Source organism: Mirounga angustirostris, unplaced genomic scaffold, assembly GCF_029215605.1.
Source record: "Mirounga angustirostris isolate CCGP_5_RB_7025 unplaced genomic scaffold, mMirAng1.0.hap1 SCAF_8, whole genome shotgun sequence".
NCBI classification, from domain to species: Eukaryota; Metazoa; Chordata; class Mammalia; order Carnivora; family Phocidae; genus Mirounga; species Mirounga angustirostris.
Window position 1 is genome coordinate 31512866 of NW_026991716.1, and position 24349 is coordinate 31537214.

The 24349-nt window shown below is 40.7% G+C and overlaps 1 protein-coding gene across 11 annotated transcripts in view; it reads left to right on the plus strand.

Annotated features, from left to right (window-relative positions):
• The window catches only part of ANKS1A (ankyrin repeat and sterile alpha motif domain containing 1A), a 184322-nt gene that overhangs the window by 35199 nt on the left and 124774 nt on the right, over positions 1–24349 (plus strand). Inside the window, exon 2 of one of the 11 annotated variants that reach the window (XM_064597488.1) lies at positions 9893–9998. The exons of the other annotated variants lie outside the window; for them this stretch is intronic. The gene's annotated coding sequence lies outside the window, so the exon portion shown is untranslated. The remainder of the gene's footprint in view (positions 1–9892; positions 9999–24349) is intronic. 11 annotated transcript variants of the gene reach the window in all.

A 24349-nucleotide genomic window follows, 5' to 3' on the forward strand; every position in this document is an offset into this window, starting at 1 on the left:
CATGCTGGTTTTGTCCTGTGCTCACTGCCTTGCAGAGGACTTGTCAGCTGGCTGTTCCCCAGCCCATAGTTACCGTCCCAGGGCCTTATTGCCTCTTCCCTAAATAGCAGTCCAAGTAGACTTCAAAAGTAATCATTAAAGGGATCGATTTTTTCGGTTGGGAAGATACCTCGTTGTATACTATCTTATAATTGAGCAACTGCAGTACTTTAATAGCACAAGACGTTGAGACTGTCATGCAGGCAGATAAAGATTCTGGACAAAAACAAGCTTGGGAACATTAGGGAGGAGAGAGCAGAGAATCATCTATTTTTATAGCTTCAAGTCTTAGTTTGTCTAAAAGTTAAAAATAGAGTTAATCATGCCCTCTAGGCCACCTGGGTCTCTGGTTGGTACAAAAAACTTAGACAATGTATCCCAAGGATAGTCTTATAAAGACTTCCTCTCTGTCAAAATAGGCCATTTGCCAAAGAATAGGTTCCACCCCCCTTCTGAATATGTTTTTTTTTAAACAACAAAACACATATGCTCTCGGAAACTGGTTTACCGGGACCAGAGATGATCTAAGTGGTAAGATAAGCTAATGAATCAGAATAATACAGTGTTTGCTTTTTACTCCAGGACACATTAGGGTACCAGCCTCTGGTAACATCCTTACATTTTAATTTTCTATTTGCATGTTTCAAAAAGCAACAGAGTGGGAATGGCATGTACTTAGGTGATTAATTAGTGTCCATGGGCTGAGCTGTTTCCATTATAATAGGCCTGGCCAACTTGCATGGCCACCTAAGGAATCCCCTCTTGCTCTGTTTTGTTCAGTCCCTCACCCAAGTTGGCAGCACAGGGACAACTCAGAGGAGCTTCCAAACGTAGTTGCTGTTGAAAGCCTCGGTTTCAAAAATATCGAAGGCTCCTTCTAGCTCTGAAATTGTGTAAGAACTCTGAAGATAACAAGAAAGGAGAGAGAATCTTTGTTAATTTTAAGTCCTTCAAAAATGGTCACATCTTTTAAAAGTTAACATCTTTAACAAATTTTATTTAAAATCTTTTTCTAATGTTAGGTACCTGGGTGATGACTTCTCTTCTCAAAAAGCCCAAGTATAACTTAAAGCTTTCTGATCAGAAGATGGTGTAGGTAATGACTTATTTATCAAGACAACTGATATTTGGTGTTCATAACAGCTTGGGACTTGGGACACTTTGGGAAGTTCCTTTTGCGACGTGGATCCGTCTAGTCAAACTTGCAGGCTCAGTGTTGTTAGCATCTGTTGGCTAGTAAAATAATCAGGCACTTTTGTAAACAAATGTTATGGGCATTAGAGGTCTGTCGGGAGACTCAGAAGCACAGATCTTGTCCCTCCTCCGGGTTGTTACATGCAGATCATTTAAACATTGTTTATTGCCTGTTGTCTGTGTAATTGACATTCTTTTTTGACTAAGCCTTGAATGTAAGTATAAGGCAACAGCAGCTGAAATTTCAAGCATACTTACTGTATTTGAAGCATGGTGCTGGCGCTTTACATCGAATCTTCCCCATGTGAATGGTTACTCTTATCCTCATTTTATAGATGAAAAAACTGAGGCACAGAGAGGCTGTCCAAGGCCAGAGAGCTAGTTTGTGGGTGAGTCAGCATTCAGTGTGGCTCCAGAGCCCACATTCCTAACCACCACTCTGTTCCTGTCAGGCTGGAGGCATCAAGAGAAATGTAGACGTTTGTAAACCTTCCAATTCAAGCTGTTATTTTCATACATTGTTTTGGCCACAGCCATCACCTTCCCACTGTGATCAGCACACCTGGCTTTGTGTGCCAGCAGATCTGCAGAGCTGAAATCTGTCCTCACAGGACGAAGGTTTCCTCACACATGTAAGAGACTGCTCAGGCCCCCTCACGGTTAGCCTTTGTAGCTCTGGGGCCCATCCCAATGGAAGATGGTGAGGTGCAGCTTCGAGGGTGACTGCATCCCCTGAGAGCAAGTGTGTACAGAGAAACAGGGTACAGAGTACTGAGCCCGAGGCGTTCCTACAGGGAGCAGCCAGAGAAGCCGCCACAGGAGGAACCAGCAGGGGCTGAAGGTGCAGTCTTGGGAGGCCATAATAGAGTGATCAAGGGAAAAGAATGTAAGGGAAGGTTGGATCAACCGTATCAAGCACTTCAGAGATCATGGAAAATTAAAACAGAAATTGGATGAGGGGATTGCGTCAGTTGCCGATCTTTGAGGGTACGGTTCCATTAAAGTGGGGGGAAGCTGGTGGCAGCCTTGCAGGGCTGTGCAGTGAGTGGGTAGGGAGTCCACTGTGTGAGGCTGTTGCATAGAGCACTGATCTCCAAAGTTTGGCAAGGACGGGAGGAATTGAAATAGGATGGCATTTGGGGCCGTGGGGACCCAGTGAAGCCCTTTTCCTCTGTTTGGTTCTCTGGCCTGACCATATCCAATGGCAGTGGAAAAAGCTGATGGAAAGGGAGCAGTTGAAGCTGTTGCGACAGTAATGCTAATCGCACATATTGAACGCTTACTGGGTGCCAGGCACTGGATAAGCATGTTTCCTGTCATGTCTTATTTAATGTCCCAGTAATTCTTATTTAATAAACTTAAAGTTTAAGCCACTTGCCCGCACTCAGAATGCTACTAAGTTGTGTAGTTGGAAACTGAAGTCTGCCAGGCTACATCATGGATGTAATGGAGTGAGCAGATGATAGGGAAGAGAGTCTGAGAAGGGAGGTACCTTTCTTCCTCTGAGATCCTCGGAAAGGACTCCTGAATTTTGGTAGAGAGAGGAAGATGGATCAACTCTCTGACTCTTAGTTAAGTGTGTTGTGCCCCATGGTGGTTCCATATGCTCCTTACAGCTTCATACTCAGAGCCTGCAAGCTGTTTGAAGGATGTCTGCTTGCTTGCTCTTTCTTTCTTTTTTTTTCTTTTCTTTTCTTTTCTTTCTTTCTTTCTTTCTTTCTTTCTTTCTTTCTTTCTTTCTCTCTTTCTTTCTTTCTCTCTTTCTTCCTTCCTTTCCTTTCCTTTCCTTTTTCCTTTCCTTTTTCCTTTCCTTTCCTTCTTTCTTTCCAAGCCCTTTTGCAGAGGCAGGGTCTTTAGACATCTAGAGGAGTTTAAAAAAAAAAAAAAAAAAGTGAATGTTGGCTTGGCTCCGCAGCCTCCCAGGATCTATTTGTACTTGGCATTGAATGGAGGGTTTTTTTGGTGTGTGTATTTTCTTTCCTCATGTATTTATGGCTGTTAATATGACCCATTCAGCCAGGTCTATGAAGTCGGATAGAAGTTGGTCAGGGTTTGGTTTTAGATATGCTTTCCTCTAGCTTTTCTTTCAACAAAATCCTTATGCATTTATAGGTCCCAGAGACCTGTGTCCTCAGTACTCACTACAGTCCTCATAAAGTCATTGAGGATTTGTACACATTTTTTACTTCAGAAAGCTTCTACAGTGGTGAGTATAGTTGCTTTCAAAAAAAGCTTCTACAAGTGCAGTTTCCTGTTTTTCCCAGCCTTTAACCCTTCCTAAAGGAGGCATTCTTTGGGGGCAGATTGTTAAGTTTCGCATTTCTCTGCAGCACTGCTATTTCTGTATGTGGTTTGGCAACCACTGACTCAGGGATTTTTGGGTTTCCAAATGGGTGGCTCCTGCCATTTCAAGAAAATCTGTCTGAAACCATCAAGAAGGCAGAGGAGGCAGTAAAGTGATTAGAGAGACAAAGGCATAAGAATCTGTTAGTACATTTATCAATATTATCTGATCTTAGAAGTCTTAATTAAAAAAAAAAAGAGTCTTAATTGCCTGTAGTATCATTCTTATTTTTCCTACCTAATTATGTAGATCTTTTTGCGTCTTCATTGTTGAAGATTAATTTTTTTAAATTGACAACTCAGCAGTTACTATTATGTTTATTTCTATTGGTTTTTTAAGTGTTCTATTTCTTCCATGCATTTATTTACAAGGAGACATTTAATTCTTAGTACCTTCCTGGTCTGTGTGAAGTATAGTTTCACATTACTCTTTTCTTTTTCTCAGAAGCCTTGACTATCTTAGCAGACTCTTGATTTCTTTCCTGTCCTCTGTAAATGATTATTTTTTAATAAAACCCATTTGTCTTGGGCCTTCAATAAACCCTCTCAATATATTTTTCTCCTCCTAGTTTCTGCTTGTAGAATGGCTTTCCTGAAGTCCTGTATGACAAATGACATGAAGGGTGCAGGAAAAGGGAGCCTGGTTGGTCCCTGGCTGTGATCAGATAGTGAGCATGTAATTAGGCCTTAGGACAAAGGCCTTCACACACTGTGGATGATAGTAGAGTAAGCCTGTGGGCCCAGGGGTAACTGAATAAGAAACTTAGAACCTTTCTAGAGAAATAGCTGAGAAACCATGGAGGCTTAAGTGATAAGACATGGAAGGAAGAGCCTTTTTATCAAGAATTAGAGAATTTTAGGGGCGCCTGGGTGGCTCAGTCATTAAGCGTCTGCCTTTGGCTCAGGTCATGATTCCAGGGTCCTGGGATCAAGCCCCGCATCGGTCTCCTGGCTCGCTGGGAAGCCTGCTTCTCCCTCTCCCACTCCCCCTCCTTGTGTTCCTGCTCTCGCTATCTCTCTTTGTCAAATAAATAAAATCTTAAAAAAAAAATAGAGAATTTTATTCAGGGTGATTTTTGTCTATAGAATTCTGGGGAACTGTGTATGAGGATGGGAAAACTGAGGGAAAAGTAATTTCAGCTTGAAGCTGGGTTCGGGGGAGGGTGCTCTCTGGGATTCAGACCAAATGGAGCTGTCTTTAGTTTCTTTAGAGCAGTGATTATCAACCAGAGATGATCTTCCCCAATCCCTGACATTGATGATATTTGTTACCACAGCCCGGGGGTGGGGAGTGGTGTTACTGGCATTTAGGGGTTACAGACCAGGGCTGCTGTAAACATATACAGTGCATGAGATAAGTTCCCAAAACCAAGACTTATCTGGCCAAAATGTCCGTAGTGCTAAAGTTGAGAAACCCTGCTTTAGAGAGTGGATTAGAATTAGGAAGTAAGACTAGAGGAAGCTATAAAAACGCTCAGATCTTGTATATGTATTAATGTGTCCGAGCTAACATGAAGCAAAACTATGACTAAGGTTGTATTTGTGTAGTTCTCGCTCTGGTGTGGTTTATATTTTTGGATGATCACAAGTTATATTAATAAGAAACCTTGATGTTCCCAGCCACTGGTGTGCTACCCTGCAGAGGACACAGGGGAGAGATGCTCACCAGTGACAGTGGCAGAACGTTCTGGAGTCTTGAACTCTCCAGGCCATTTTCTGGGTGGTAGCAGCTTGGGAAACTTAACTGTGGTAGTTAAGAAACTTCTTTGAGGGCTACTCATGGCCTCCCTTGACTATCTATACCTTCGATTGGATGTGTTTAAGGAACAAAGTCCCTCAGACATTTCTAGAGTCTTCTGAAAGTATAGTGTTCCCAGCCTCTTAGAGCCATTCTTCTTGGGGCTAATGATGTTAGATGCATGATCTCTGTACTTACTGACTGGTGCAGGGGTGGGGTTGGATGGGAGAATGTTGATGATACTGAAGATCCTTTCTCTAAGGAGACATCATCATTTTACTCATAGTTTCCAAAATGGAACCTTTTGAATTGTTTTGTGACCCTTCTAATTTGCATCGTGTAACTTATATGAATCCTTAAAACAAGTATTTCTCACTATAGAATCCCAGACCCCAAAGTTGTGGACTTTGAGGTACAGTGTGTAGCTAAAGAGACAAAGTGTGTTCTGTCTCTGTACTTGAGGTGGATTTTTAATTGGAACACTTACATTAGTCAGATGTTAGTTTAAAAGGCTTATGGCTCACTCACGGCCCTGTTACCCTGGGCCCAGCCTCCAGGAGAAAAGCTCCTCTTTCAGCTGCTGCTAGGCACCAGAAGCAGTCCGTGATTGGGGGCTTGACCTCGTTTCTTGTCATCAGTTACCGGGTATTAGCTAGTGGGCAGCTTTGGGGGTGGGCTGCAGGGCATGTAGGCAGGGATCCTGCTAGTGAGTAACTTATAATCATGGTGCAACATGAAGCAGTGTATAATTATTACATAGTGGCTTGGAGTGCAGGCTCTGGGACCGGGCTGAATCCTGACTCCAGGGCTTTCTGCTGTGGATTCTGGGCCAGATAGCCTAACTGTGCCTCAGTTTGTCCATTTGTAAAATGAGAATAATTCCATCAGGTGGTTGTTAGGATTGAATGAACATAAAACATTTAGAATAAGTGCCTGGCACATACTAAGTATTCACTAATTTTTTTTATATGAAGTAATGTGGTACAGAATATAAGTGCTAGAGGAATTCAGAGGAGGAGGAGGTAAGTTGAGGGAGACGTAGTCAGGAGAGGCTTCACTGGTGGGCCTTGACATGAGCTGAAGGTTTGAGTCAGGCCAAGAGAACAGTGTGCCTCAGGGTGCAGAGGGACTTGTGTTCTAGAAGCTATAAGGAAACATTAAGGTAATGGGAAACATAGATTGGGTTATGTGATTTTTGCGCGTGGGAGGTGGGAGAGATTGATAAATTCTAACACTATTCTAAGGATTCGTTTCTGTAGAGGGGCACTAGGGGCAGTTTGGGCCACGAGGGATTTCTGAGCTGTGGAATGATGTAAGGATCTGGAAATTCAAGCAGATGAGTCTTTGGTAGAGTGAGAGAGTGGGTTGAAGTGAGGAGAGTGACAAGGGTCAAAAGGCCAGCCAGGAAGCTGTTCTGTAATTCATCTCATCTGGGTCGAGACTAAGTGAAAGCCACGGGAATAAAGAGGAAGGGGTAGGTGTAGGGAGTCTTTTGGAGTAGTACTAACACACAGGACTTGATGACTGATGGAGACACAGGGAGACAAGTGTGAGATGAGGTCTTCAAACCTGTATGAATGGCTGTGCAAAAATCTGGTCAGAGAGAGAATGGAGAGGAGGAGTGGGTTAGGGGAAGGTTTCATGACAAGAAAGTCATTGCCCCTCACAACCAGGAGCAACCCTAGGAGCAGCCCTGTTCCCCAGACTGAGAGGGCTTCCTTTGGGTGAAGTCTGCAGGAGCGGTAGGCAATGTTAGCATTTCCCCCATTCGTTCATAGGGCCTTCAGCCCTGCTTGGTCTGCTCTGTGCCACCAGACTTGGCACTTGCTTCTTAGTGGCTTCTGTTCAGCTTTCCTGCCAGTTCCCCCAAGTCCTCTGGAGCACCGGCTTCTCAGAGAATCAGGCGGTAATTGGGCCTCAACCCTGTTTTCCCTGAGGGAGCCTCCAAACCTTGATCCAAGTTGGAGATACTGTCTTCCCTTCCTTCCCTGTGTTCGCAAACCACAGACTTCCGCTGTTTCCCATCTCTGTCAAGCCCTCAGCGGCCATGGTTAGGCACTGATGGTGATGTGATTGCTTTTGAGATTGCAAAGGAAGAAGCACAGTGGAAGATGAGAGCAGCCTTGTAGAGCCCCAAGCACCACAGGATCCTCTGGAAGGTCTCAGATTTTCATGCTTGGAATCACTCTGTCAGGAGCATTCTGTCACAGGGAGGACGCTGCAATGGGACGATAAGGAAGAGCCCTGGCTTCCCCCAGGCCAGGGCTTTAGCCCCAAAGCCCAAATGAAAGCATGATCCCAGCAGGGGCGATAGGGCTAAGGACCCTCTCTGTGTTTGCTTTGTTTCAGTGATTCTTTTTTGAGCAGGTTTTTGTTTTGTCTTTGTTTTTCTCCTCACTGCTTTGTGTCAGACACCGTTCTAATACTCTCCAAGTACTGGCTCATTTAATCTTCACAACAATCCCTTAGGAGGAGGGTACACTCGTTACCCTATTTTGTAGATGAGGAAACTGAGGCACAGCATGGTCGAATACCTTGCCTGGAGTTGCACACCTAGTACTGTGGCTGGGGTTCGAATCCTGGCAGGCTGGCTCTTGGGTCCGCTGTTTCTTACCTTGTTTCCTGGTCTCCCATTTGTTAGCTGGGGCCACCATTTTTAAGGTTGGCATTTTCTGTTTCCTCTTTTTAGAGGAATTTGTTTTAAGAATGCCACATGGCATGGGACTAGGTGCGTTTTTGAGTTCTATAGACTAGCTGTGTCTCCTCATTCACTGTGCAACTTTGGGCAAGTCATTTAACCTTTTTGAGCACCAGTTTCTAAGTCTGTGTAACGAAGAAAAGACTTGTCATGAAGATGTGAGACAGTTTTTGTAAAGTGCCTAGAATTTAGTGGCTGTGGGGTTTTGGGCCCATAGGATTCAAATCCCAGTCATAGTACTAGGTGTGCAACTCTGGGCAAGGTGCTTAGTCATGCTGTGCCTCAGTTTCCTCATTTGTAAAATACGGCAACAACTGTACCCGCCTCATAAGGGGTTGTTGTGTAGAGAGGGAGAGAGCTCTATCAATGACAGATAACTAAATCTCTTTCATGGATTTCGGAAGTCCTACAATAGCAAAACAGAGAGAAAGCTAGAACTATATGGGGAAAAATAGGATAAAAGTAAGACCTAATAGGGACTTTTTAGGTGTTGGGTCTCATAACTAAAAGTAATGGTTATATACCTGAAAGGAATGTAATATTGTGTGGCATCTATATTTCAATTAAGAAAACTTTTTAGGGTGCCTGCGTGGCTCTGTCGGTTAAGTGTCCGACTCTTGATTTCAGCTCAGGTCATGATCTCAGGGTCGTGAGATCAAGCCTCTCATTGGGCTCCATGCTCAGCGTGAAGCCTGCTTAAGATTCTCTCTCTCTCTCTCTCTCTCTCTCCCTCTGTGCCCACCCCCATTGCATGCATGCACTCTCTCTCTCTCAAAAACAAAACAAAACAAAACAAAACTTTTTAAAATAAATGAAAGTAATGGTTAACCAGTATAATCTTTACAATAAAGAGAGAGGTAAAATATTTCAAAAGGATAAAGAAACGTGAATAAAAATTTTTAAGCAAACTGGCAGATGGCAAATACTCCAATGACAATGGTAAAAAACAAAACTGCCCCACTAGAATAGATATCTATTCTAGCTAGATATCTATTCTATCTGGACGGTTACTCTTTTCTCATCACTTCTTGGGAGAGGATTTAGCACTGTGTTTGGAAGGTCAGCAACATAAGTAGGTAAAGCACAGGAAAGGAATGGAGAGAGAGAAGTTTCTGTGAGAAGGAAGGTAAGTGGATGGTTCTGGAGGAAATGCAAGCCCAGGCTGCGGAGCCCAGCAAAACAGGGTTCAGACTCCAGTCCTGCCGCACACTGAGTGAACTGGGCAGGCTGTTGAATTCTTCTAAATCCCAGATTCCTGTTGTAAAATAAGGATGCTGACATTTACTGCGCAGAATTACATTAGGGTTGTTGGAGATGACCTGTGGCGGGCTCTAATTGTCTCTCCCCCTTCTTTTGGCCTTCCTCCCTGTTCTTCTGCTTGTCTCTAATGAAGCCAGTTTCTCTGCCTTTGCACAATTTCCTGTCATGGAAATTAACAGCAATTTTGCAAACTCTTAGGAATGTTATGTCTCCTAAGAAGTATCATTTCTTTCATTCCCGTGGTGGCGACCACAGATGCAGCCGAGTCCCCTTCCTAGTTGGTAAGCTACCCATCAGAAGTGACCCTTCTTCCTTATTACTTTGGTCTAGGGGAGGTTTTATGCTTATCTCAAATAAAGGCTTTGGACCTTCATGCTTTCTTAGCTTTGAGATTTCTCAGAAACAAGTTTTATATTTGTAAAGAAGAACTCCTGCCCCCTCCCCTTCGGCTTTTTTTTGCTCCTAACAAATAGCATTATTTCACAGAGCCACCAACTCTTAAGAGGTATTTAAATCTTACAAAACCTGGGTGACTTAAAATGCTTGAAGGAGGGAACTGTTGTACATTTTCTTCCAACTAGGATGAAGCCTATTTGCTGAGTTCTTTTTCCCTCATTTAGGAAAGTCCCATATAGTCTACGTGCAAGCCTGGGAGAATCCACATGCAGGTGGATGTATAACAGATGACAGCCCTTTATGTTCTGGACACTGCCAAAGAGTAAAAGGGTGAGAGAATAGTTGTGTAAGAAGCACAAAATAGTAGAAGATTAATAATAAGTGTGAGTGTCCTTTTCTGTATTCAAAGTTTTTTTTTTTTTTTTTCCTATAGGGTCTCTTTTTCACAATAACATATTTATAATGAGCGAATCTGTTGCATTGTAAAACAAAGATTCTAGGAGAAGCTCGGGTCTTCATTTCTGAAATTTCACAATAATGGCCCCTATGCAGAACAGGTAGTGTTGAATAAGGCTCAACATTTTACCATTCTCACACCTCCAGATAATGTGCACTCATCTTTTCTCTCCATTTTGTATATTACTTTCCAACTGAAGAATCCTTATGCATACCTTTTAGGTAAGAGGTTTGGAACATTGACTGTATTTGAGTCTGTATTTGAAGTTTAATGAACATGTATTGTAGATACAAGAGAGTGTTCCCCTAAAACAGTCAATAGCTTCTGGAAAAGGGATGAGGTGGACTGTTACAGCCTGAGGCATCCAGCAGCCAGGTGGCTAACCCGGGGTAGATCTGACAAAGTTTAAGGTATAGAGAGAAACTGGAGGATCTGGCATGGGATTAGGCCTTCAGTTGTCGCCTCAACTCTACCTTAAGTCAGAGTCATTTCTCCCCTTTTGACCATACTTTTTTCACATATGAGGTAAGGGAGTTGGTTTGGATGCTTTCTTGTGTCCCTTTGAGCTCCAAAGCTTCTGATTCTTAGCATTCTGCTTATATTAGAGACAAGACAGACACAGATTCGTAGGCCATAATGTGTTTGTGATTCTTGTCTTTAACCTGGTCATATTGACCAGTCAAATAGTGTGTGGCGGTGGTATTCTTTTCTTAAAGCTTAATGAGGTATATTTCACACATTATAAAATTCACCTACTTAGACTGTACAGTTTAGTGGTTTTATAGTATAGCCACAGACTTGAACAGACATCACTATAGTCTTAATTTTAGAACATTTTTATCACCCCCAAAAAGAAACTCTCATACATATTTGAATTCACTCCGCATTTTCCTCCAGTCTCCCCAGGCAACTACTAATCTTTTTGTCTCTATGGATTTGCCAATTCTGGACATGTCACACAAATGGAAGATAAAAACAGATAAAAGAAGAAACCTGGGGGTGCCTGGGTGGCTCAGTTGGTTAAGCCTCTGCCTTTGGCTCAGATCATGATCCCAGGGTCCTGGGATCAAGCTCAGCATTGGGCTCCCTGCTCAGCGGGGAGTCTGCTTCTCTCCCTCTCCCTCCCATCCCCTCCCCCGACCTTGTGTGCGCGCTCTCTCTCTCTCTCTCAAGTAAATAAAATCTTCAAGGAAGGAAGGAAGGACAGGGAGGGAAGGAGGGAGGAAGGAAAGAAAGAAAGAGAAAGGAAGAAAGAAAGAGAAAGAAGAGAAAAAGAAAAAGAAGAAACCTGAGCAGCCTGTTTGAAATAACTAGAAAAAGTGATCCACAGCAGTCTGGATTGTGAGTCTTAGCATAATGTTTTCAAGGTTCGTTTATGTTATAGCGAGTATCAGTACTTCATTCTTTTTTATTGTCAAATAACACTCCATTGTATGGGAATGCCAGATTTTACTTACCCATTCATCTGTTGGTGAAAATTTAGATTGTGTTCATGTGTTGGTTATTACGAATAATGCTACTCTGAACATTAATGTACAAGTTTTTGTGTGGGCATATGCCTTCATTTCTCTTGGAGTGAGTTGCTAAGTTCTGTGGTAACTCTATTTACCTTTTTCAGGAGCCGCCAAATTGTTTTCCAAAATGGCTGCACCATTTTGTAGTCCCATCGGTGTTTGAGGGTGCCAGTTTTTTCCCATCCTTGCTAACACTTGTTATTGTCCATTTTATTTTAGCCATCCTAGTGGGCTTAAAGTGATTTTTTATTTGCTTTTTCTTCATGGCTAATGATATTGAGCAGTTTTTCATGTGCTTATTAGCCAATTGTATATCTTCTTTGGAGAGCTATCTTTTCAAATCCTTTGGCCACATTTGAATTGGTTATTTTTATTTTTATTGTTGAGTTAGAAGAATGAATCCTTTTTGAAAGTTTTGTTTGGCACTATGGAATTTAAACTTGTGTCACTGATCATTCTAGCACTACTTTGATAGACTAAATGTCACTGGTTAAATGGATTTTTTTGAAGTCAGCTATTAGAAATGAAAGCTTGAAAAGATTTTAAATTCAGGGTAACAGAGGGGTCATGCATAGAGTGATGGGAAGAAGGTTGTCTGGGTTTATACATGGAAGAACTGTAAGTTTTCTGGAAGCAACTGCCCTTCCTTTAAACACTTGACTTCCTTTGATATCATACCAGTGCCTGGTTTCTTCCCACCCTTTTGTGGCTTTGACTGACATCTTCCAAAAGAATCTTCAGGGCTAGTGCCTTTGAAAAATACTAATGAATGAGATGGAAATTAATGCAGTCAAACACTATTTTCATTTAAGGATATTGTGGGTTTAAAAAAAATATGGCAGCCAATAGCTGGTATTTTATGGGTGTTATTCCAGAAATTGTGGCTCTAGACTACTATACTATGGTATTTGGAGGAATGAGCTGGAGAAAGGGAGAAGAATTGAAAAACCAACCAAATAACTGTGTGTGTTGGAAATTTAAAAGCTGTGTTTATTCTCTTACTCTCCTTACAAATTGAAGCATTTTCAAGAGAGTTGATGAGGAAGGAAGCCCTCATCTCAGTTCCCAGGAACACTGGGTGAAGTCGGGGTTTTTTATTCACTGAAGTCTTTGGGGCTTGCCTACAGCTTGGTTTGCTTTAAATTATTTTGGCCTTACTCAAGGACCCTGTCTAGTTTTTGTCCATTTTCTCATTTGCATGTGCATATAGCTCAGGAGTCTTCCCTACATCCCCTCCCCCCGGGACTTAATGCAAGGAAAAAAAAATCCTTGCAATTTTGCTTCTTAGTAAGTATTGGAAACTGGGCTTCATGACAAGTTGGCTCTGAACCAAGCTTTCCTTGCTCTTGCACATGTGAAACCTGTTTCTTTTGGCTAAGGCATTTAAAGGGGAAAAAAGGTGTCTACATCTCAGCTAAAACAATCTTGTCTTACTCTGCTCTCCATTACCTTGCTTCTCTTAACCTTGTTCCCTCTTCTTCCTTCCCATTTTATTTTATAAGACTGCTGTGGATCACTTTTTCCAGTTATTTCAAACACCAGGTTGCTCAGGTTTCTTCTCTTGCCTGTTTTTATCTCCCTTAGAGCAGTGGCCACGTGAGGCCATTTACATTCACTCTGATAGAAGAAAATCTTTTGAGTTTTGTCCTTTCGACATGCTTAGGAGATCTGACTCTCTTTTCATGCTTCTCTGCACAGGGATGGGCTGGTTTACATTTTTTAATGCCCATCTTCTGAATCAGAAATGGGACTACCTAGTGTTTGCATTCAAAACTGCCAAGATTCAGTGTGGACCTGGGACTTTCTGACATTGTTGGACTCTCTTGTTTGTATTTGAGTTTGTGAAAGGGAACTGCTTCCAACAATAAGTTGGGGTCCTCATTCCTGGGGTTTTCGATGTCTCCTATGTTTAAATCCTTGAGGCATAAAACACTTTAAATGAATATATGTTGTTAAAACCCCACTGGGTAAAACACACACCAACATTTTAATATTAAAAGTGTGATTGATCCTTGCTATATCTCTCTGGCCACCAACTGTGTAAGGAGAACCTTGAAAGAAGAAAGGTGCAAGTTATTTATCCCTGTGAAGTGGTGATGGGGTTAGCCTGTTCCCAGCAACCGGGAAAGGGGCTTTAGGAGCTTGTTTTAGAGTGCTCAGCACCTCCTACTCCGTAGTGAGGATTGAAGTACACGCCATAGGGAGAGAGACAGGTGAGGAAAACATTGAAGGGGAAGAGGCTGTGCATGTTTGGAGAAAGGCTACATTTTGCTGAATCAATGGGGGCATGAAGCAGTGAAGAGGAAAATAAGAATGGGAAGTATAAGTTGGGTCTGGACCATAGAAGTCATCAGTCCTTCACCGAGTCATTTTGACCTCATTTTGAAGGCTGGGGGATGCTGCTGAAGGTTTTGGAGTAGCTTAGTAATGGTTAGACTCTGGCTTTAGGAAAATTAACCTGGCAACAATCTTTACAGTGTTCATAGGGGGGAAACTAAATTAGGACGAGGTGCTAGGGCCTAAACTAAGTCAGTTGTCTTGTAGCCTCTACTGTTCTAGAACTTGGTCCAGTGTGTATCATGGACACTTTCCTTTGTCATTGAATTTTCTTTTCTTTTTTTTAAATATTTATTTGAGAGAGACAGAGAGAGTGAGTGACCGAGCGAGGGGAGGAGCAGAGGGAGAGGGAGAAGCAGGCTCCCCGTGGATCAGGGAGCCCGACCCTGGGCTCGATCCCAGAACCCTGGGATCGATCCCAGAACCCTGGGATCATGACCTGAGCGGAAGGCAGATGCTTAACCAACTGAGCCACCCAGGTGCCTCGGTCGTTGAATTTTCTTAACACATCATTGTTTTAAATGATGGTTTTGCATCCTCCCCTCCCACCTCAACCTATACCTCCCTCTGTAGTGACCTCTCTTCTGCTTAAGGCACCTATTGACCTCCTGTTCTTTTCTCTTTTCCTCCAGCTACGCTAGGAAAGCTCTGATGTCTCTTATTCATGATTAAATAAAATGTAGCAAATGCATTACTTCTCAACCATTTTAAAGCATATTTTAAGCCATTTATTTCTAATTGCAGTTTAATAGGCTTTTTTTCTTAGAAGAATTTCAGGCATCAAGCAGATTGGGAGCAATCCTTTTAGGCTTTTCAGCTGGCCCTAAAAAAAAAAAAATCAATCTTATGTAGGCTTTTTTAGAATTAGGGGGCAGGGGAGGTCTCCAATATCTTCCCCCAAAAGAGCTTTCCTTTCCCTTGGGGAATGGAGTGAAATTGCGCTATGGAAATGCCCGTGTCATTGTACTTGCCCTGACACAAATCATTCTGTTCTTCACGTACACAGACATCTGCCCCTCCGTGGACAGATGTTTGTCACATGCCTTCATGGCTGTGGTCTATGCCATGCCCATAACATACTCATTCTTCTGCCTCTCCCCCTAGAAGTGTGTTTCTGTCACATTTGAATTTTTATTTTTTACTTAGTTTTGTTTTCTGACTCCTGGGATACCTTAATGATTTTTACATTGTTGTTGTTTTTTGTTTTTCCCTCTCTGAGTTTGGAAGAGTCTGACAAATAAATGTGTCTTTGAAATGCATCTCATAAATAGCTACAATGTTTGGGTATAACTGGTTGTCCTGACAATTTTGATTTTTTGTTTTAAAAACATTTGATTGTAGATTTTATAAGGGCTTAGAGCACTGCTTTTAGGTTCTTTGGAGGTGGCTTTTCTGAGGTGTAGGGGAGCCAGTTAAAGAATACCTATCTTGGGGCACCTGGGTGGCTCAGTTGGTTAAGCCTCCGACTCTTTCAGCTTAGGTCATGATCTCAGGGTGGTGAGATCCTGCCCTGCCAGCCTGCTTAAGATTCTCTCTCTCACTCTCCCCCTCTGTCCCCACCCAACCACTTGAGCATGGATACACACACACACACACACTCTCTCTCTCTCTCTCTCTCTCAAAAACAATTACCTGTCTTTAGTAGGTTCTGCAACAATTGAAAAGAAAGTGAAATACAGAGTCAGACAGAGACCAAAATACCGCTTTTAATACCAGTGAAGGTACCAATAATCTGCCGCCAAGTGAGCGCACTCACTCTAACATCTGAAATGGACAGGCTCACAGACTACTCACTAGCAGGACTGTCACAGGAGCTGTTCCTGAAGGGCAGGCTCTTTACCTCTGCGGATGGGACAGGTCAGAAAGCATGCCTCTGCAGCTGGGAATGGAAGTCTCTGACAGCTTCACTGGAGTGAGTTCACAAGTCTTCTCAACAAACTCACTTAATTTGATCCTGTATGTTTCATCAGATTTGTGGAATTTGCTTGCAGGTCTTGTTGATTTGGTGGACATCTAGGTTGTAATATGCATTTGATACATATTATTATCACAAATTAGTCCAGTTTGCCTTAGCAATATTATGATAGGCACTGGGGTGAAGTAAGCATTTAGTCGCCTTACTTTCAAGCAATCAGAAATAAAAAGAATATGCTAAGGGCAATAAATGCTTTGCATTTATTCATAGTATTTGTTAATGGTTTCCTCATTTTGCTTCGAAGAAATATCTGCAAAGTATATGACAGTACAAAAGTCAACCACAGCAAGCTTGAAGAGTCAGGAGTATTTTCTGTTTCTGTGGCCTTTTCATGTCTTGCTCATCTGAGAAACGTGACTGTTGCTCCCAGCTCTTGTGGGCCGTGGCTGAGGCCACTTGAGCAGGCTTTGGAGGAAGTGCTGTGGTGTCAGCATAACGAGTTTTAGTCAGCTTGATCCTGGTTAGATGGCCACTCATGCTCTCATTTCCAGATTTGACTTCGCAGGGACTATTCACTTATCTTTTGAGCCAAGAATAGTCCTAAGATAAGCAGTGATGTGGATTCAGAACAGAGTGTGTTTTGCACTGTCTGATGAGCACTTTGTGTCTCTAAAGTTGAGATTCCACAAAGGGAGCTCTGGAAAACAACTGCCCATAAATTTGGAAGATAATGAAAAGATTAATTATACATTCCTTATCTCAGTGAGCACCCTGAGTTGACCGATATAGTTCACTGACCTGAAGATGGTTCCAAGAAGCCTGGAATGTGCTGTTTCACATTGTTTCTCTTGAGAAATGTATTTAATCAATGTGCAGAGCACTGGGGGCAAAATAGTTGGTATGGCCTTTATTGCTTGAGGCATCGATGGGAGTCTGCATGTGACATACACAATGAAGATGAGAATTTGGAGGAAAAATGGAAAGGAGAGATGATTTAATTTGTATCAGTCTATATAACTGAGAAATATCTTTTCCTGATGATTCTTAGTAGATCATTTTTTCTACACATTTGATATAAAATTGAGCCAAGATTAGGAGTGCTATTGATCCTAACTTTTCTAAAACAATATAATTTTAAAATTATTAAAATAATACATCTTCATGATGGGAAAAGTCAGTATAAAAATCTATAGTGTCTCTTCCTCCCTTCAATTTCTCCAGCAGTTCTATGTATATTTTTTTTTAGATTTTTTTCCCTATGCTTTTGCAAATGTATTCCATTTTTGTTTTGATAATGATATATAATCTGCAACTTGGGTTTTTTCACTTAATACATTATTGACATTAGTTAATTGAAGGAGTTTTTTTTTTTTTTAAATCACCAATGAGTATTGAGTCAACAAGTGTTCTATATCTAATGAAAGGAACATACGATTTTTCTTCTTTAATATGTTAATGGATACATCAGGTTTTCCAATGTTCAACACCCCTGACATTCCTGGTATAACTTTAGTCAGTCCTTAAAATTGACAGCTGCTCTTTCTTTAATGACATTTCAGAGATGTCACCAAGCAGCAGTGTATGACCTGGGCTACAAAAGCTGAGGGGGGTGTGGTCTGATTTGTGCTGGGAATGGGACTGAGCACACACTGTGGGAGCTGAGGAATTGAACTGAGATGATGCTTGCGGGCGCTGTTCTCAGTGTCGTTGGTGGTGGTTAGAAGTGATACCTTGTTAAAAAGAAAAAACGAAACAAAAGAAAAGGAGTGATGATACCTTATTAGGGGTTAATAATATAATTAGTCTACAGAGTATTGGCTTCTAAGTAACATTGTCCTAGTTGTAACCTTGAGGAATTTGCATACAGAGAGGTTTTAGCACTATGACTGCTTTCAATTTTTGGAGTTTTTTATATTTCATTTTCTTTCAGAGTCCTTTGGGGATGTCTTAGTGGTCAGGTGGAATTTGTCATACCATCCTGAAATTAATATATTTTGGTGTTTTTCGAGTACTAGGTCACACCTTGGTCATCTCATTTCTTTGAATCAGATTCCAAGGGAAAATGTTCTCTACCAGCTCTCTCTAGAACAACTGGTGACTTAGCAGTACATGACAGAGTAATTGGAGATTTTCTGTGAACAGTCATCACAAGTGGCCAGAGCTCAAATACTCTTGGGTTTTATGGTCTAGATTTGAGGTTAGTAGCTGGAAAGAGATGTGATCTGTTGGCTTCTCGGAGCTAGAACAGTTAAAACATTTAGGTTTCATGCTTCCCATCTAAAGAGTGAGTGAGTGAGTGGGTGATCTCTACAGTTTCCTTTATCTTTGTAATATTCCGATTTTGTGTAATTGCATCCACTTCTCTTAGACTGATCCCTCAGTTGAGAACTGAAGACTGCAGGCAGGGCATGGAAAGTTAGGATCTTGACTTGTATTTAAATTGTGTCACCCTTGTTGGCTTATGCCTCTTTTTATTCTGATGCTGATTTTTGTCTTCCCAGGTTTTGTACATTGCTATTTCTGGCATTAATGTTCATTTTTAGGGGGTGTGGGATTTTTTAATAGACTTGATTTTTTAATTTTTATTTTTTTGAGAGAGAGAGAGCAAGAAAGAGCACAAGCAGGGGGAGCGGCAGGCAGAGGGAGAAGCAGGCTTCCCACTGAGCAGGGAGCCCGTTGTGGGACTCGATCCCAGGATCCTGGGATCATGACCTGAGCCGAAGGCAGATGCCCAACCAACTGAGCCACCCAGGCGCCCATAGACTTGATTTTTTTAGAGCAACTTTAAGTTTATAGAAAAAATTGCTCAGAAAGTACAGAGTTCCTATATACCCCTTCCTATCCCTCACCCTCACAATTTCCCCTATTATAAACACCCTGTATGCATGGTATTAGCATCCTGACTGTGTGGTACTCTTGTTATAAGTGATGAACCAATATTGATATGTCATTATTAACTAAAGTCTGTTAGGGTTCGTTCTGTGTTGTACAGTTCTGTGGGTTTTGACAAAACATAATGTATATACCCACCATTACGATATCATACAAGATAGTTTCATTGACCTAAAAATAGCCTGTGTTTCATCTATTCATTTCTCCTGCACACCCCCTGAGCCCCAGGCAACCACTGATCTTTTACTGTCTTTATTGTTTTGCCTCTACTGGAATGTCATATACAGTTAACCTTTGAATAACATGGGGTCAGGGGTGCTGACAGTCAGAAATCTGTGTATAACCTTTGTCTCCCCACAAACTTAACTACTCATCACTCACAGTTGACCAGAAGCCTTACTGACAACATAAACACTTGATGGACACATATTTTGTACATTCTATGTACTATATACTGTATTATTACAATAAAGTAAGCTAGAGAAAACAAAATGTTAAGAGAATCTTAAGAGAAAATACATTTATATTATTATACTGTATTTATTAAAAAAAATCCATGTATAAGTGGACCTGCTCAGTTCAAACCCGTATTGTTCAAGGGTCAACTGTAGTTGGAATCTTACTATATGTAGCCTTTCCAGACTGGCTTCTTTCACTTAGTAATGCACATTTAAGTTTCCTGTATGTCTTTTAGGTTTGATAGCTCATTTCCTTTTATCACAGAATAATATTCCATTGTCTGGATGTAGCACAGTTTATCCATTCATCTACTGAAGGATATCTTGGTTGCTTCCAAGTTTTGGCAATTATGAATAAAGCTGGTATAAACATTCATGTGCAGGTTTTTGTATGGACATACATTTTCAGCTCATTTGAGTACTTCAAGTGCAGTTACTAGATCATATGGTAAGCCTATATTTAGTTTTGTAAGAAATTCCCAGACTACCTTTCAAAGTGGTGGTTATCACTTTGCATTCCCACTGGCAGTGAATGAGAATTTTGTTGCTGCACGTCCTCACCAACATTTGGTGTTGTGTTTCCGATTTTAGCCGTTCTAATGGGTATGTAGTGCTATTTAATTGTAGTTTAATTTGCAATTCCCTAATTCCCTAACTCAACAAGTGATGTTAAATATCTTTTCATATGCTTTTTTACCATCTGTATATCTTCTTTGGTAAGGTGTCTGTTCAGATCTTTTGCCCATTTTTAAGTTGCATTGTTTGTTTTCTTATTGTTGAGTTTTAAGAGTTATTTGTATGTTTTGGATACATGTCCTTTATCAGATACGTGTTTTGCAAAGATTTTCTTCCAGTCTGTGGCTTGTCTTTTCATCCTCTTAACAGCGTTTTTCACAGAGCAGAAGTTTTTTATTTCAATGAAGTCCAACTTATCAATATTTTCCTTCATGGATCATGCTTTCGGTGTTGTAGCCATAGTTGTTGCTGAGCTGAAGCTCATCTATATTTTCTCCTGTTATCTTCTAGAAGTTTTATAGTTTTGCATTTTACATTTAGGTCTACAATCCATTTTAAGTTAATTTTTTAAAAAAATATTTATTATTTATTTATTTATTTATTTATTTATTTATTTATTTATTTATTTATTTATTTGAGATAGAGTGAGACAGCACAAGTGGGGAAGGTTGGGAGTGGCAGAGCCCCACATGGGCCTCTATCCTAGGACTCTGAGGTCATCCAGGACTCTGGGACCATGACCCGAGCTGAAGGCAGATGCTTAACTGACTGAGCTACCCAGGTGCCCCTAAGTTAATTTTTATAAGAGATGTAAGGTCTATGTCTAGATTCATTTTTTGTATGTGGATATCCAGTTGTTGCAACACCATTGGTTTTAAAGGCTATCCTTTCTCCATTGAATTACCTTTGTTCCTTTCTCAAAGATTTATATATTTGTGTGGGATTATTTTGGGGCTCTTTGTTCTCTTGATCTTTTGTCTGTCTATTTGTTTGTTTTTGCTAATACCACACCATCTTGATAACTGCAGTTTTAATAAGTCTTGAAGTCGGATACTGTCAGTCCTCCAACTTTGTTCTTCTCCCTCAATGTTGTGTTAGCTATGCTGGGTCTTTTGCCTTTCTGTATGAACCATGGAATCAGTTTGTTGATATCCACAAAATAACTTGCTGAGATTTTGATTGGGATTGTGTTGAACCTATAGGTCAGCTTGGTAAGAATTGATCTTAATAATACTGAATCTTCCTATTCATGAACATGGAATGCCTCTCTATTTAGATCTCAGAGTTTTGTAGTTTTCTTCCTATAGATCTTGTTCATATTTTGTTAAATTCATACTAAAGTATTTCATTTTGGGGTGCTAATTAATATAAGTGGTGTTACATTTTTAATGTCAAACTTCAGTTGTTCATTAGTTGTATACTAACTTTGTGTCCTACAACCTTGCTATTAATTTCTGAGTTTTAGGAGGATTTTTTGTTGATTCTTCAGGAGTTTGCATATTATCTATTTTATTTCTTCTTTCCCAATCTGAATATTTTTTTAAAAAATTTTAAGTAATCTCTATCCCCAACGTGGGCTTGAACTCATGACCCTGAGGTCAAGAGTTGCACACTCCTCTGACTAAGCTATCCAAGTACCCCCCAATCCAAATACTCTTTATTTCCTTTTTTTTTTTTTTTCTTTTTTTTAAGTAGGCTCCACACCCAGCATGGAGCCCAGCGCAGAGCTTGAACTCACGACCCTGAGATCAAGACCTGAGCTGATATCAAGAGTCAGATGCTTAACCAACTAAGCCACCCGGGGGCCTTTATTTTCCTTTTCTTATTGCATTAACTAGGATTTCCAGTATGACATTAAGTAAGAGTGGTGAGGGGGAGACATCCTTGTCTTGTTCTTGATCTTAGAGGGAAAGCATCTAGTTTCTTAACCATTAAGTATGATGTTAGCTATAGGTATATTTATTCTTTATCAAATTGAGGAAGCTCCTCTTCATTCCTAGTTTTCTGAGAATTTTTATCATGAGTGGGTGTTAGATTTTTGTCAAATGCTTTTCCTGCATATCTTGATATGATCATATGCTTTTTCTTCTTTAGCCTGTTGACATGATAGATTACATTAATTGATTTTCAAATTTGAACCAGTCTTGTATACCTGGACTAAATCCCACTTGGTCATGGTGTATAATTCTTTTCATATATTTTTATATTTGACTTGCTAGTCTTTTTTTGAAGATTTTTGCATCTATGCCACGAGAGATAGTGGTCTGTAATTTTCCTTTCTTGTAATATCTTGGTCTGGTTTTAGTATTAGGGTAGTGCTGGCCTCCTAGAATGAGTTAGGAGGTGTTCCCTTTCTTCTCTTTTCTGGAAGAGATCGCAGAGAATTAGTATCATTTCTTCTTTAAATGTTTGGTAGAATTCATCAGTGAAACCATCTGGGCGTAGTGCCTTGTGTTTTGTAAGGTTATTAATTTTTGAGTCAGTTTCTTTAATAGATAGAAGCCCATTCAGATGATCTATTTCTTCTTGTGTGAATTTTGGTAAGAATTGGTCTACTTCTTTTTTAAAAAAAGATTTATTTATTTGAGAAAGAGAGAGAGTGCTTGAGTGCATGCGCCAGCAAGGGGAGGGGCAGAACAAGCGGGAGATCTCAAGCAGACTCCCCGATGAGCGCAGAGCACTACATGCGGCTCTATTCCAGGATCCTGATCATGACCGGAACCGGAATCAAGAGTCAGACGCTTAACTGACTGAGCCACCCAGGCGCCCCAAGAATTGGTCTATTTCATGTAAGTTAAAAATTCGTGGGCATAGAGTTGTTCATAATCTTTTATTATCCTATTAAAGTCTATGGGATCAGTAGTAATGACTTCTCTTTCATTTTTGGTGTTAGTAATTGTGTCTCCTCTTTTTTTTCTTGGTTAGCCTGGCTAGACGTTTATCAATTATATTGATCTTTTCAAAGAACCAGCTGGGAGGGTAGGATTTTAGTTCATATTACAGTTAAGAGCCATAATAAGTCTTGATTTTGAGTTGATCTCTACATTTTTGCCAGTAATTGCTATATATGTATGTGCACAAGGGCATAAGTATTAGGATCTAATACAGAAATATCATTAGAACTTTTTAAAAGTCCATAGATTTTCATTAATAAGACTAAGGCTTTCATTATTAACAGGATGGTGGGTCAGGGAGAACAACTTTGTTTGCTGGCTCCCTATGCTAGCTGTGTGTCGTTGGGCAAATGGCTTCACCTCTCTTTAGTTTTATGTACTATTCACCTCTCTGAGCATGTTAAAATTTGTAAAATGCAAGTTCGTATTTTACTGTTTAGAATGAAAAATAGAGCTAATATAAGGTGTCTAGTATGGTACCTAGTACACTCTATTGCAGCTATTGTACTTCTAAAAGACAACATCTATTAGACTCATTAAAGATTCTCTGGGTTTCTTCATACTCTAGGCCTTCAGGAGATGATAGGGATTTCCTCTTATTCGTTGATATGTGAAGCTGTATTTCTTCCCATATAGAGTATTTGGTTGTTGTAAATGGCTACCTCTTGACTCTCACATTTAAAATTTGAGAAGGAGGGGCACCTGGGTGGCTCAGTCGTTAAGCGTCTGCCTTCGGCTCAGGTCATGGTCCCAGGGTCCTGGGATCGAGCCCCGCATCGGGCTCCCTGCTCGGCGGGAAGCCTGCTTCTCCCTCTCCCATTCCCCCTGCTTGTGTTCCCTCTCTCACTGTGTCTCTCTCTGTCAAATAAATTAAAAAAGAAAAAAAAAATTTTTTTGAGAAGGAAAAAGCTGTTTGTGGGAAAGCCCTCCAGTTTGGGAAACTATTTTCTAGCTTTCACGGTCAAGTCTTATTTCTGATTGAGTAGATACTATACACAGCATGGCCTTGCTTTTTCAATCAGGTGTTTTGCCAATGTTCTTAGTCATCCAGAGTGAGTGCTGGTTTTTGGCCAGACTCCAAGGACAAGGTAGTAGGTGCTTTTTGAGAAAACTAGGAAAGGAATTGGGCAAATAGCACAGATTTGGGAGGCTGATTTTAAATGCAGATCTCAGTAGAGTTCCTGAGACAGGCTCTGGGATTAAAATAGATTGAATTTTAGTACAAATAGAGACAAAATAAGTGAGAAAGCCTGGACTTAGGTAAAGCCAAAAGTTTTGTTGTTGTTATTTTGTTTTGTTTTTAGTTTTCCAAAGTAATGTGCCTTGTTCAGCTGTTTTCACTAATGGAAGTTGCAACTAGGTAGCTACAGTGCTTACTAAATTATAGAGAAATGACTTTAAAAATTAGTTTAAACAGAATAGCTTAACATAGCAAAATTCAATCTGTATAACCTGTAAGTATGTATTTTCAGAAATAATTGCCCTGTTTTCTTTAAGAACAGAATGTAGTTTTTAGAAAGGAGACCCATCTGCTTGGGGAAGTTACCTTAGCTACATAGAATGAAAGCAGAGAGGAGGTTACTAGTAAAATGATTCTGAGAAGGGGGTGGTTGCTTGTATCCTGACTCTCTTGGTTCAGGGTAAATGGTGGCACTTGAATAAGAAGTCTTGGCCATGGACTAGATGCTGGGGGGCCCA